The following is a 15374-nucleotide window of genomic DNA, read 5'->3' as shown; positions in this document are numbered from 1 at the left end:
ACATGAATGCCCATGATTATGCTTTTGGTATTCTATAAACTGCGCTAAGTCAGTATTTGTTACATCTGTGGTAACGAAATTATCAATGAAGGCTATCACTGGAGAAATAGACGCTTCATTGTCGAAGTCCACTGCTGGGGCATCTTTAAGCCAAAACATGCCATGTATATGGGGAGAACCTCTTTCTTGGAACTCAACTCGCCAATAGTACCTAATAACGTTATGCTCACCGAAAACGCCCCCCCTCTTCTTCATGACTTTCAGTATTTGCCGATACCGAAAGTCGAAATACCTAGCGCAAGTCACAGGGTCTACTCTACTTAAGCGTGCTTTTTCGCCGAAACTTAAAATTAGAGCACTTTCCTCTGTTATTTCTTGCCTATCTACTGTTCTTTTTAAAATGACAAGCAGCTCAGTCCACCTCGTCTCATCAGCCGACATAGTGATAAAGAAAGAAAGTAGGCCGAACTGACGAATCATGGCCATAACCTTCTTTTTTTCTGCTTCCCAATGAGCAGGTGATGTCCGAATACCTCTAAGAACCCTATAGCATTCATCGTGGCTAATAAGACGATCCATATGATCATCATTAAGGGCGTTAGTAGCTGTTATGCCGTGAGGGGCGCTATGCTTTCTTAAACATATTGAAGTATTATTTCGAATATGAATCAGCTCTAACTTTTTATACTCTGTACATGAAATGTACAAGAGTATATTAGGTTTGCGGGAGCTGAAAAATGTAACAGGCAGAAGGAGGCGTGGCATACCCCACAAAGTATATATATTCTTGATCAGCGTGACAAGACGAGTCGATCTAGCCCTGTCTGTCTGTCTGTCTGTCCGTCTGTCCGTCCGTATGAACACCTGGATCTCAGAGACTATAAGAGATAGAGACACCAAATGTTGCACAAAGATGCGTTATGTGTGTATTCTATACGAGTTTGTTTTATTTTTTTGATTTCCCCCCCCCCCCCACTTACCCCCTATGGGGGTTTTCCCGATTTTCCATTCGTATAATCGCCTATATCTCGGAGACTATAAGACCTAGGAACACCAAATTTTAGTCCCAGATGCCTTGTGTGAATACGCAGAAAATGTGTTTTTTGGAATTTCCCTCCCTCCCCCCTCTACCCAGCAAATCGTAACTCCCGTAATTCTTGGAATTTCGAACTAAAATTTTGGAAATACCCCCAGTTCGTTATTATGTGTCCATGTGTCAAGTTTCACTATGATAGACCGATTTAACAAGAAGTTATAGCCATAAATATATTTGCTGCTGCAGCGCTGCTCAAGCGCTGCCCGCGACTGTTGTTGATGCTGGTGCTTTGGTTGACTGCACACATGTTTACACAGACACGAATATATGCGCATAGGCATACATACACTCACACAGACGCAATTGCTATGTAAATGTGCAATTATACACCCTTTACGTGAGTTCGAATACCGATAAAGGTAAAATCGATCAAAAATTTTTTTCTTAATTTTCTTAATTTTTTTTTATTTTCTATAATTATTGTAAACATATGTACTTGTTTTTTTTTTATGTTTTATTTATTTATCGAATCTTCTCTCTCGGAGACTTACCATAAGTAGTCAAATCTTAATCTAATTTAGTTATTTAATTAATTTAATGCAATTAAATATTTGAATTACGGCCCTGACTGTTATTGCTGGGTTGGGAGGTCTCTTCGCCGGAGTCGTGTATGGATAGCCTGCCAAGTTAAATTCTGCGCAAGTCTATGTGGATGGTTCCGAAGCTTAAGCTGGTACTTTGCTTTCACCTTGGCGATTGAGCTCTCTCGATTAACTCTAAATTACTAATGAAAGCATTTCCCCATAGTTCAGTGCCATATGTCCAAATTGGTTTGAGTACTGCATTGTACAAGAGTACTTTCTACTCCAGTTTTAGTGGTGAACGGACGTTTATAAGTCAATGTAGATTAATAGTTTTTAGTTTTTAGTTTATTTTTTAATTTTTTCATTTATTTATTTATAACCCTTATCCTAATCCAAGTATTGGATTACTTTTAAATTATTACGCTAGTCATTACAAATTTAATTATATTGAGCTTATTATTATTAGGTTATTTTCTAAATATTAGTTTTATTTTTAACATTCAAAATTTTTATTAATCTTTATAATTATTATATATATTTTTTGGTTTGTATTACCAGTTATATACTTAATCTATTTTGCCTACTAAACTAAGTGTGTTGTTAGTATTAAGTTTAATGTAACGTTAATGTAGATAATGTTTTCTAAGTGTGCTTGAATCTTAACCCTAAAGTGCGTTTCGCTGCTAATTGTTTTTAGTTGGTGCGGTAACTCATTCCACAGACGAACAGCGAAAATAAAGAAATGCTTTTCTGAACTTGCTAATTTGAATCTTGTGCAAACTATGTTTTTGGTTCTTCTTGATGTCGTGAAAGTAATTTTTTCGTGCAAATAACTTGGTCCCTTACTTGTAATAATTTTATGCAAGAAGATTAGGGTTCTTAGTTTAATCCAGGAATCAAGAGTCAGATTGTATATTTTATTGGCATACGTCGTTATGGAATCTCTTCTTTTAATATTGAAAATATACCGTGCTATACTATTAAATGGTACTTTTATCTTGATTTGACTTACTGAATCACAGTTTCCGAAGATTTCTATTCCATAAAAAAGAACGGGTAACAGGCACGTCTTGGCAATGAGGAGCTTTAGTTTCAATGGAAGAAAATTCTGGGTCAAATACAGTCGCCTTAGTGCACTATAGAGCTTTCCAACTGCCTTATTGACATGATCGTACCAAGATAACGTTTGATTTATAGTTATGCCTAGGTTTATTGCCTGCTCTACATACTCAACGGGCTCGTTGTTAAGGCGCACTTGCTCAAGATTGAGTGTGTTTAATTTTTTTTGTATATTACCAGGCATTTTGATTTTTTAGGGTTAACCTCCAATCCATTAATACTAGCCCATTTACTGATTTTGTAGAGATCATCATTGCAGACACGAATACATTCATCTATTCTACATAACGGACGACTAACATACATCTGAACATCATCGGAATACATGTGTAGCTCGGAATTAGACACACAACATGGAAGATCATTGACATAAATTGAGAACAATAGTGGCCCGTAGACAGGCCCCTGAGGGACTCCACGCTTTATTAATAAAAGAGACGAAATATTATGCGATGTGACAACTGCTTGGTGACGACAGGACAGATATGACTGGACAAGATTAACAGCTGAGTCAGAGAAATTTTGGGAGCTGAAAAATGCAACAGGCAGAAGGAGGCGTGGCAGACCCCACAAAGTATATATATTCTTGATCAGCATGACGAGACGAGTCGATTTAGCCCTGTCTGTCTGTCTGTCCGTCCGTCCGTCTGTCCGTCCGTATGATCACCTAGATCTCAGAGACTATAAGAGCTAGAGACACCAAATTTTGCACAAAGATGCCTTATGTGTGTATTCTATACGAGTTTGTTTTATTTTTTTGATTTCCCCCCCCCCCCCCCCACTTACCCCCTATGGGGGTTTTCCCGATTTTCCATTCGTATAATCGCCTATATCTCGGAGGCTATAAGACCTAGGAACACCAAATTTTAGTCCCAGATGCCTTGTGTGAATACGCAGAAAATGTATATTTTGGAATTTCCCTCCCTCCCCCCTCTCCCCCGCAAATGCGATTTTCTCTAACTCCCGTAATTCTTGGAATTTCGAACTAAAATTTTGCAAATACCCCCAGTTATGTGTCCGTATGCCAAGTTTCACTATGATAGACCGATTTAACAAGAAGTTATAGCCATAAATATATTTGCTGCTGCAGCGCTGCTGCAGCGCTGCTCACGGCTGTTGTTGATGTTGCTGTTTAGTTGACTGCGAAAATGCTTACACAGACACAAATAGACGCACATAAACATACATACACTCACATAGACGCAATTGCCTTGTATATGTGCAATTATATACCCTTTACGTGAGTTCGAATACCGAGAAAGGTAAAATCGATCAAATTTTTTTAAATTTTCTTATCATATGTACAGAGTATTTCAAAGTCGGGACACCCGACTTTAGCTTTTTTACTTGTTTTTTATATCAGTTGTTACACCCAAATGTCGTGTTCGATCAATTTCAATGCCGTTTAATTCATATCGTATTTCATTAAATAGGTATGCCATACAATTATTTCATAAAGCTACTTTGGTTTGTGACTGAATCATCAGTAAGTGTGATATGTGTAGGAAACTTTCGCTTGGTAAGACATACAAGTCTTGATTTTGTATTGCAATCCGAATTTCATCATTGTTTTCATACGATCGTAAATAAGATGTATAACTATGATAGTCTTTTTTTATTATCGAATTATCAATAGTGGGTTTCTCTAATACATTAATTATGTGTCATTTTTGAATTTTGAAACCTAAATCTAATAAAAATTGTTTATTGCACTTAGTTAATGGTTTTTGTTGTTGTTGTTGTTTTGATTCCTCGTTAGATTTTTTTCCTTCTTTTTGTTTGCTATTATATGATGATGGGCTTCCTCCGTCCGAACTGTTCGACGTTAACAAAGTGAGTGAAGATTATGATATAGAATCATTATTATTTTGTCGGTCTTAAATGTAATCTTATCGTAATTCTTTCACCACGAAAAATAATTAGATTTCCGTTTTGATCAACGATTTTTAAAGCCTGTACCCAAAGGGTGAAAGGCTATACTAGTTTTGTGCGCATGTATGTAACACACAGAAGGAGGCGAGGCAGATCCCACAAAGTGTATATATTCTTGATCAGGATGAGAAGACGAGTCGATATAGCCATGTCCGTCTGTCCGTCTGTCTGTATGAGCGCAAGGATCTCAGTAAGTACAAGAGCTAGGATAACCAAAATTGGTATCAAGGTTCCTATAAGCCCTAGGCAGAACGAATTTGTTTATTTTTTCTGATACACCCCCCCCCCCCCCACTTCCCCGCAATTCGTATTTTTTCTTATAACTTCCGTAATTCTCGGAATTTTAAAATCAATTTTGGTAGGTACATCCAGTTAGTACTAATGTGTCCGTGTGCCAAATTTCATCATGATAGGTCAATTCTGAAGAAAGTTATAGCCATAAGTAAAATCGCTGCTCATGCGCTGCCTGCAGCTCTGTCGGCAGCGCTGCCCGCAGCTGTTGTTGTTGTTGCTGCTTTTGTTCAACTTTGTGCTGCATACATACACGCATATAAACACGCATAGGTACGTGATGTAAATGTATGCTGTTTAAACTGAACATAAACATGTATTCTAATTTAATTTAATTAATTATTTTAATTAAATAATTCATTCATTTTTTTTTAATAATTTAATTTTTAAATAATTTTTTTTTTTTTAATTTTTCCTTTTTGTGGAGAGTACAGGCTATTTTACTGTCGGGCTTGCTCGACTGTAGCGTTCTTTCTTGTTTTATAGCCCGGACTAACGATAAGTGCAAACTGATGTAATGTGTGTGCTGTTTCATTGTTTATATACGATCCATTTATAATATTACATTGTACGCATATGCTATTGATTTTTGTAATATCAATTGTCTTATCTGAAGTATGTTTTCTCTTAGGTTCCAATATTTTTGGAGTGAATCCTAATAATGATCCAATTGTTCGATTTTTATTAAAATATATTGGATCATTTGAAGAAAATATTTCTGTTTGTAGAGTGTTATAGTTTGGAACTAGATAAAATTTCTTATAGGTTTCATTACTATCATCATTTCCTTTGTTTAATTTGTTATATTCATTCATTAACAGTTCACTAATATCATTGATTTCATATGAACCAACCGGAATTGTTATCACATGTTCACCAATATGAAATAGGTTATTTTCAACGTCAACATTAGGAATCGATTTGTATGTATCTAAACTTATTAAGCCGCAACTATAGTTTTGTTTAAGTTCAATTGGTGGAAAATAATTTGCAATAAGCACTGATTCATCACCCGTTAGTGTTAATGTTATTGATATCTTAAGGTCTCGGAAACGAATGAAGTGTTAATAGCTTTTACATATGGTTTTTTTTTTTTTTTTTTTTTGTTTATAAGTTAATCCATGAATTGTGCTCTGATGAGAATCCTAACCATTTAACAAATACCATACCATTTCGCCTCCGAATAACCTTTTCTACTAGATATGTGTTAGGAAATTTAGTTTTCAATAACTCATATTCATAAAATCCTCCTTTAATAGTATGTCCTTGATAATCTTCTAATATATATGTAATAGGATTGGTATTTTGTATTATTTTGATTTTAAATAACTCAGTTGTCCAGTTTGGTGTATAACCTTTTTCAAATACATGTTTGTATTTACTTATACGCACATAATCGCCTATTTTGAATTTTGGTTTATGCGTAATTTTTAAATGATTGTAAACAGTGTCAAGAAGCAATTTTTCATTTGTAAAATTTACATCGTTTGGAGTCATCTTTATTGTTCTATGATATGTATTATTATATTTATCAATTAGTTCCTTGTATATATTGATCCATTTATAGGTACCTTGATAGCTGAACTCTTTCCACATCATATTTTTTATTGTTCTGTTAAATCGTTCGATTATACTTGCTTTTAAAATGCTATATGTTGAATAATGATTAATATGATTTAATTTCAACAGATTTTGAAATGATTTATTATAAAATTCTTTGCCATCATCTGTTTGTAAGTTTTTTGGTTTTCGTTGTGAGTCATTGAAAATACTTTTCATACTTTTCGTAACGCTGTCCCCCATGCTTTTTTCGAAAACGTGTCAATAACAGTTAAAAGATAACGATAGCTCTCATTATATAATTCAAAATTTATCATTTCAACTAAATCAGCTTGCCATAAATCATCAATTCCTTAGATTATAACACGTCGCCTATTAAAATTTTTTCGTCCTTGTTTATGTAACTCATCACGATTTGTCTTTTATCCGCATTCATGTCTACACTCATTCTTATTTCTTTTTACTTTTGTCTTGTATATTTATAATGTTTTTTTTTTTGTCTTTTCTTAGAATTTTACAATTGGAAAATTTATTTTAATTTTTTTTACATCGTCGTCATTAGGTCTTAATGCGATTAATTTAAAGATAACATCTTCAAGACTTTTAATATTTTGTTGTAATGATTTTATATATTTCGTGTAAATAACTTTTGAATATTCAGCAAACGTTGATCTTAACAAATTTACGTTGTCATTGGTCTCAGTTTTAAGAGATGTATTTAAACTATCAATTTTACTCTTTATAATTTTTATTTCCTTCTCTAAGTTTAAAATATCTATTTCTAACTTTTCATGTTGCTTATAGAAATATTTTTTCAACCTTAGAACGCTTGTTGAATTTGCTTGCGAAGAGGTTTCACCAAATTTATTAATCTGACTCATTTTATTATATTTGCTTCTTTAAGTTCTTCTATAATAGATACAATTTCGTTTTTATGATTCTTATTGCCAGCACTCTCAGATGCTAATGGTAAACGTAATCTATCTATTAATCCATTCGGATCATCCCAATATTTATATCCTTTATCCTTTTTTAAGTAAGATTTTGTTAATAGACCTCTTCCGATAAGTGATAACTTTGGTTTAAATAATTTTTTAATTATATGTTGGTATTTAAACGATTTACTTCCTTTAATATGTGTTTTAGATTGATATTTTCGTTTATGAGCGTTTGTTGATATTAAAATTTCTCGATAATTTTTCAAGTCTTTCTTTGAGTAATTTATTGGTTTGGTATGAAACAATAATGCAAATAAACCAGGTGTAATTTTCCATTTAATATTATTAATAATAATTGTGTTATTATTATATTTTAGTTTACTGTTACCATAATACCAATTACCATTTTCTTTTACATTTAGTTCATACAACATATCCAATTGTCTTTTCTTTTTTAAAATATTAAAATTTTTTAATAGCATTGATTTATTTAACGTGTTTTTTATTTGTTTTTCTATTTTGTTATGTTGGTTTTCACAAGTATTAGTAGTAGTAGTAGTAGTAGTAGTAGTAGTAGTAGTAGTAGTAGTAGTAGTATTAGTGTATGTATCATCAAGTTTAATTTCTTCTTTGATTATTTTGTTCTGATTTAGTTCGTCGTTTTCCTTGAAACATAATCTTGTTATTATTATTGTGTTTGCTTTGATCTTCCTTTCTAGCTAACAACAGTAATTTAAGCTCATCATTAACATTATTATTATCTAATAAACTTATCTTCTTAGTATTATAATATCTTGGACCATTGATTCGAAAACTTTTTTCTAATATTGAATTGAAATGATCGTCTTTATTATTATTTAACTTTAGTTTTTTATTACTTAATAATGAAGTTGGTGTAGAAACAACATTACGTTTACGATCTATAAAGGCAGGATTTGTAATATTTTCGTCATGCTTGTTATTCATTTTCCTTGTTTTTTTTCTATTATCATCATCATCATGATCATCATCATCACCATCATTGTTATCGCTTAATCTATCTCTTCGTTTTAAATTTTGTCTCTTCGGTTGCGGTGATGTATTACTATCTATGCTTGTTAATAATTCAGGATATTTTTCCATTTGTTCCAATAAAAAACTATCATATTCATTATAAACCAAGTCAGAATAGTCTGTATCTGTATGTTGTTCTTGTTGTTGTGGTTGTTGTTGTTGTAACAAACTATTAAAATCGATCTCATCATGATTCATGATGGGTGTCATGACAAACATGTCCAACATATTATCAAAGTCGAAATAGGCATATCCATTGGCATATGGAATGCCAATGGAGTTGTGAGAAAAGCTAAGGAGCTTGAGCTATTTCTTAAACAACAGCAACTCGACGTCATGCTCCTCAGCGAAACCCATTTTTCACAAAGATCTAGCTTTTCCATCCCAGGTTATTCACTGTATTGTTTCAATTATCCCGGCAACAACTGCCATATCGGAGGCGCTGCGGTCCTCATCAAGACTTCCATCGATCACCACTCACTACCACCTACATCGTTAAGGCATCTTCAAATGGCTCCTGTTGTAGTCAGCACTGACTATGGGGAAATTGCCCTAGCTACCCTTTACTGCCCTCCAGTTAGAAGCGCCCCTGACGAAGCTTTCTTTGATTTTCTAAATACTCTTCCCCAAAGGTTCATAGTAGGTGGGGATTGGAACGCCAAAAGTCGCCTGTGGGGGTGCTACAGATCCTGTCAAAGAGGCTCCCTACTTGCGGACAGGATCCTCAATTCTGCACTCTCCATACTTGCTACGGGAGAGCCCACACATTTCCCAGCCAACTCGAACTCGCCGTCAGCCATCGACTTTGCCGTCACCAAAGGGATCCCCACAAACCTCACATCCATCCGCCGATTAATAGACCTAAATAGCGATCATCTGCCTCTGGTGGTGGAGCTGGGAGTCGCCTCCAGGTCTTATGCTGCAAGGACCAAACTTCTCCCCAGGTCCTCCGATTTGGGGATTTTTCGCAAAATCATGGAGGACTCTGTCCACCTAAATATCGAACTCCGAACCCCGGAAGATCTGGATTATGCAGTTGAGAAGTTTACCCAACTCGTCCACAACGCCGCTGCTGCATGTACACCGAGCGTGGATCAAAATAGGGCTCCCCGTCTCACCAACTCATCCTGGCCCCTTTTAAAAGTCGAGGCTCTGAATCTGGTAAGGCGGAGGAGGTCCCTTCGCAAAATCTACATGAGGACTCGACACCCTTTTGACTACAACGCATGGCAAGTAGCCTCAAGACAGCTCAAACGAATCCTGAAGGATATACAAGGATCATACTTGCGCTCCTCCCTCTCCGTAATGGATGACACTGTAGTCACTGGCTATAGTCTCTGGAAAGCCACTAGGGGCATCACCCAGCAACCCAGATGCCACTTTCCCATAACGAATTCTGCTGGGAGATGGTGCTGCTCCGCTCAGGATACTGCCAACGCTTTCGCTGATGCTCTTGAGAACAGATTTACGTCCTACCCCCTCGCAGAACCAGAACACCAGGCCTCCGTCAATTCTGCCTTGCTTGCTCCACTACCCAACTCTGCCCACATTCGCCACGTCTCCTTCCAGGAACTTTGTTCCGAGATCAGGCGACTTCCTCGCAACAAGGCGCCTGGATATGACGCCATCGATGCCAAAGTTATCCAAGCCCTGCCTAGAAGAGCTGTCATATACTTACTGAAGCTTTTCAATACCATGCTATGGCTGCGCCATTTCCCATTACAATGGAAATGTGCGGCAGTCGTCATGGTATTGAAGAAAAACAAGTCCCCTTCCAACACCGACTCGTACCGCCCCATCAGCCTCCTTCCAGTTCTCTCCAAAGTATTCGAAAGAATAGTTCTGGTTAGAGTCCTGGAGGAGGTTGAAAGGAAAAGCGGGCTACCAGACCATCAGTTTGGTTTTCGGCAATGGTATGGCACTACGGAGCAAGTGCACAGAGTCGTCCATCATATCACGCGAGCAATGGAGAAAGGGGAGTATACTTCTGCCGTATTTATCGACATACAGCAAGCATTTGACAGAGTACGGACAAACGGGCTGTTGTACAAGCTGCTCAATCTTCTGCCGCCGTCACTGTTCGAGATCCTGAGAAGCTACCTGAGCGAAAGGACCTTTTTCGTAACAGGCGGAGGTACCGAATCTCCCCTCAAGCCGATATCTGCTGGCGTCCCACAAGGCAGCGTCCTTGGCCCAGTCCTGTACTCGATCTACACAGCAGACATGCCTGTTCCAGTACCTAATAGTTTATGCAGTACAATGCTAGCCACATACGCCGACGATGTTGTCTGCCTCTCTAGCAACGCCTGGATCAACCAAGTCTCTATACACACCCAGCAATATCTAAATCGATTCCACTCCTGGTGGAATTTGAGGATAAACACTGCCAAATCCGTTCACGTAACTTTCGGCAGTAGGCGAGGCGACTGCCCTGCAGTTATCCTTGGAGGTGAAACTGTGCCCCATAAGGCAGAAACTAAGTATCTGGGCATGATACTAGACAGGCGACTGACCTGGTCCGCTCACACCTCCTACATTAAAGCCGCCACGCTCAGAAGGCTTAAGGACCTACACTGGCTATTGAAAGCTAACAGCGGCCTTTCTCTACACAACAAGAGACTTGTCTACCTACAAGTCATCGCACCCATATGGCGTTATGGCATCGTGACTTGAAACTCTTCACAGTCTGCGAAGAGATCAACATGCACAACAGCCGGTACAACGACCGACTGCTGTCCCACGTCAACCCACTTGCCAGAGCACTGGCTAACCAGCCTATACCACGACAACGGCACCCCAGGCGCTTTCTACGACGAGCCAGCTCTGCCCAATTGGACGAACCAGCTCATGTGCGCGTCGAAAGGCGAAACAGGGTAGTTTTTAACGGGCGCCCACCTCCAGTCACCGATCCTAACATCATTATATTATGATCTTATTTCACTGCCAAAATTAGTATTAATACATGTCATAATTACTTTAATCCTGTCAAGCTTTATGTACCAACTTAGCATAAGTTTCCTCTGTTATCTATGTTCTTAAATTGTCACAAACATATGTTCACGTCCATCCACGTCATTTGTAAGCGTTATATATGTGGAATATGGCACATAAGTGCTGCTGGCCACTTATAATAAAGAATTAAAAGAAAAAAAAAAAGTGTATTTTGGAATTTCCCTCCCTCCCCCCTCTCCCATGCAAATAGTAACTCCCGTAATTCTTGGAATTTCGAACTAAAATTTTGCAAATACCCCCAGTTAGTTATTATGTGGCCGTATGCCAAGTTTCACTATGATAGACCGACTTAACAAGAAGTTATAGCCATAAATATATTTGCTGCTGCAGCGCTGCTCAAGCTCAATTCTGCATCTGCTTGAGAAGCTATGAAGGGAACAGTCTCGGATGCAAAATTAGACATCCACTGTTTATTATTTGTGTATTAACTAAATATCCAATTGCATCTGCAATTTTTGAGGGCCTAATGGTTTCAGCAATGAAATCATGGGAGTATTCCATTTTACGCTTGAGGTGGAGCTGGGCGACCTCGGCTTCATGGAAAGCTCGTGGGAGGCAAGTCACGATATTGCTTACCGGTATGGGGACATTGACTACAGCTCCTTTAATAGCACTCTGGCGCTCAAAACTTAAAGACTTAATGACTTAATGATCATAAATGGAAGGCGAGGAGAAATAAGGCGTTCCTCTAAAGGAGTAAGCCCTTTAAGACAATTGGGCAAATTAGGAAAATCTAAGCCATTCGAAATGGAAAAATTTGGTTTTTTGTTAGATTTAATACTGCGGGCACATGTTTTAGCCACGAGTAATTTTTTCCGTTTGGTGCGGAAACTATAAGCGTTTACAACAAACGCAAATTTGGTCTGGTCCCAACTTAACCATCCTATTATATACTGCTACCTGAGCCTCTATACTATTGGGTACCATGACATTCTGAGAGATATTGCGTTGTTCACCTTCATTTTGGGAAGCAAATTGCCGATTTTCTGCTGCTATGTTACCCCTATTACTCCTATATCCACTAACTCTTTGGCTAATTCTCCTCGTGGCATCTAATGCTGCTTGTCGTGCTGACAGCCGTGCGCCGTGCTGCCGTGTCGCGGGCTCGTTCTATAATCCTTCTAATAGGATTGTCCCTAACTTGAGACCTATTTACCCTATCCTGCTCTCTTTCTATTATGCGGCGTTCAACATCGGCTCTTACTAAAGCCCTCCTATCAGCGTCCTGCCTTTGTTCGCTAGTTCTAAAGTCTGTGTCTAACCTACTGTTGGCTCGACGCAGAGTATCGGCTGCCTGTTCAATCTGCCGAAACTCTGCGTCCCCACGTCTCTGTCTTCTAAAGTCCGTATCCTGTGTCTGTTCTTTTGTCTGATAAACTACATTCTGCCGACGATTCGATCGACGAAGAGTGTCGGCCGCTTGTTCCGGCTCCCGTCTCTCCCGTCTCGTCTCTGTCTTCTAAAGTTCGTATTTTGATCCTGTTCGTCTGCCCTGTAATCATTATCTAACCCACGATTCGATCGACGCAGAGTGTCGGCCGCTTGTTCCGGCTCCCGAAACTCTACGTCCAATCGTCTCTGTCTTCTAAAGTCCGCATTTTGATCCTGTTCGTCTGCCCTGTAATCATTATCTAACCTACGATTCGATCGACGCAGAGTGTCGGCCGCTTGTTCCCGCTCCCGATACGCTGCGTCTAATCTCTGGCTCCTGTGCTGAGTATTTTGCTGCTGTTCGTTTTCCCTATAATCTAAGTCCGTTCGTATGTCTTGTCTATGTAACGTATCTTGTACTTGCTCCTGCTGTCGAATAGTAGCGTTACGTCTCCTAGTTGAACGCCGCAAACTATTATTAGCCTGTTCATTTACCCTATTCTCTTCATTTGCCCTACGGCTCCTTTGTGCAAGTGCATTCCTACCTCTTTCTGCCTGTGAATAAATAGCTTCTTCCCTATTTTCCCTATTTCTCAATCGGCGGTTTCGAGCCCGTTGAGAAGCAGACTGACGACTGCGTCGAGGCATATCGGACGGATAAATAATATAATATAATAAAAAATATTAATATAATATAATAAAAAATAATAATATAATATAACATAATAATAAATAATAAAATAATAATAAATATTAATAAAAAATATAAATACAGTAAGCCTTAAAAAAGGCTAATTTTATAAAAAATATGAAATTATATCACCTGAGATGCAGCAGCTAAAAAACGCGCGAAAAAATTTTCGTTCCGCAGAACGTCACCCTCACTGCAAAGTTTATTAGCCACTGAAATCCTAAGCGATTGACCTGTCATATTTTTGCCAAAAACCCACTCAATTACTCTTATTATGCAACCCATTATTCTGCGTACTTGTTCTCTTTCTAATTCACACGACTAGAGGCGCTGGACTTTCTTTATTTTATTGAAATGGCTGGCATTGCTTTTAATCGCGTAAACAGTCATTAAGTTATGTAAGGTAACTATTAACAATCAGCTTTTGTTATTAAAATTCAAGTAATAAATTAATTCATACATTTGTGTCCACGTGCATCAGCCACTTATTCTTTGACTTTTTGGTCAGCAGAGAAGGGGGGCGTTTACTCTCTTACAAAAGAGTACACCTGGACGTTGTAAGTAAATTTTTCTCTTACACACAAATCCGTGCGCAAATGACTCGCCTGGTGTGTGTACATATATACATATATATGTTTTGTTAATGCACCCCATTTAACCATTCAATCAAATGGAATAGTGGCTTATTTATCATCACAATTGTTATTATTAAAATTTAAACGAAATAGAAAGGAGGGGCATTTCTTGATGTACAGGGATTTTAGCCGCAACGGCACTGCATCCGATCATTATTTATTTTATCCCGCCAAATTTAACAGACCATTCCACTCAATTATTTTTTTTACAATACCGTCATAAAGTATCTCTTTCTTTTTACGCTCTTTATTATTGTGGCCTTGAAAATATTCGCAGTCGCCTTGGCTTTGGCCGTGGCCACGGCCGAGTAAAACCAACAAAAACTGAGATAGGTCATGGTTGAAATACCTTCTTGACTTTTTTTTATTATAATTTTAAATATAATTGATTCATAAACCAAAAACAAAATAAATAAATGTTTTTTTTTCATTATATATTTACAGCATTCAAATTGAAATATAATATTTGCTTGCGTATAATTTAAACCTTCATTAGGTAGCATCCGATCATTATTTATTTTATCCCGCCAAATTTAACAGACCATTCCACTCAATTATTTTTTTTACAATTCCGTCATAAAGTATCTCTTTCTTTTTACGCTCTTTATTATTGTGGCCTTGAAAATATTCGCAGTCGCCTTGGCCTTGGCCGTGGCCACGGCCGAGTAAAACCAACAAAAACTGAGATAGGTCATGGTTGAAATACCTTCTTGACTTTTTTTTATTATAATTTTAAATATAATTGATTCATAAACCAAAAACAAAATAAATAAATGTTTTTTTTTCATTATATATTTCCAGCATTCAAATTGAAATATAATATTTGCTTGCGTATAATTTAAACCTTAATTAGGTAAAAATATTAAAATTTATAGTAGCACTAGCAGGTCTTGCCCGTCTTTGCTGGGTTGAGTAAAATGTGCTTAAAATTATAAGTTTAATTACTATATGATATTCTTCTTTCGACGCTCTCTAAAGTTTTTTAAAGAGTTCATTTTCCAAATAGCAAATATAGTACAATAAGTACTATGTATGGTTATACGTACATCTCTATATATATAAAACAGTTTGTCCTGACTGACTGACTGACTGACTGACTGACTGACTGATTGGCAATCAACGCACAGCCCAAACGGTAAGAGCTAGGAAGCT

This window comes from Scaptodrosophila lebanonensis, unplaced genomic scaffold (assembly GCF_003285725.1).
Source record: "Scaptodrosophila lebanonensis strain 11010-0011.00,11010-0021.00 unplaced genomic scaffold, SlebRS2 tig00000150-arrow-arrow-pilon, whole genome shotgun sequence".
Classification (NCBI taxonomy): Eukaryota; Metazoa; Arthropoda; class Insecta; order Diptera; family Drosophilidae; genus Scaptodrosophila; species Scaptodrosophila lebanonensis.
This window is presented reverse-complemented; position numbering follows the sequence as displayed.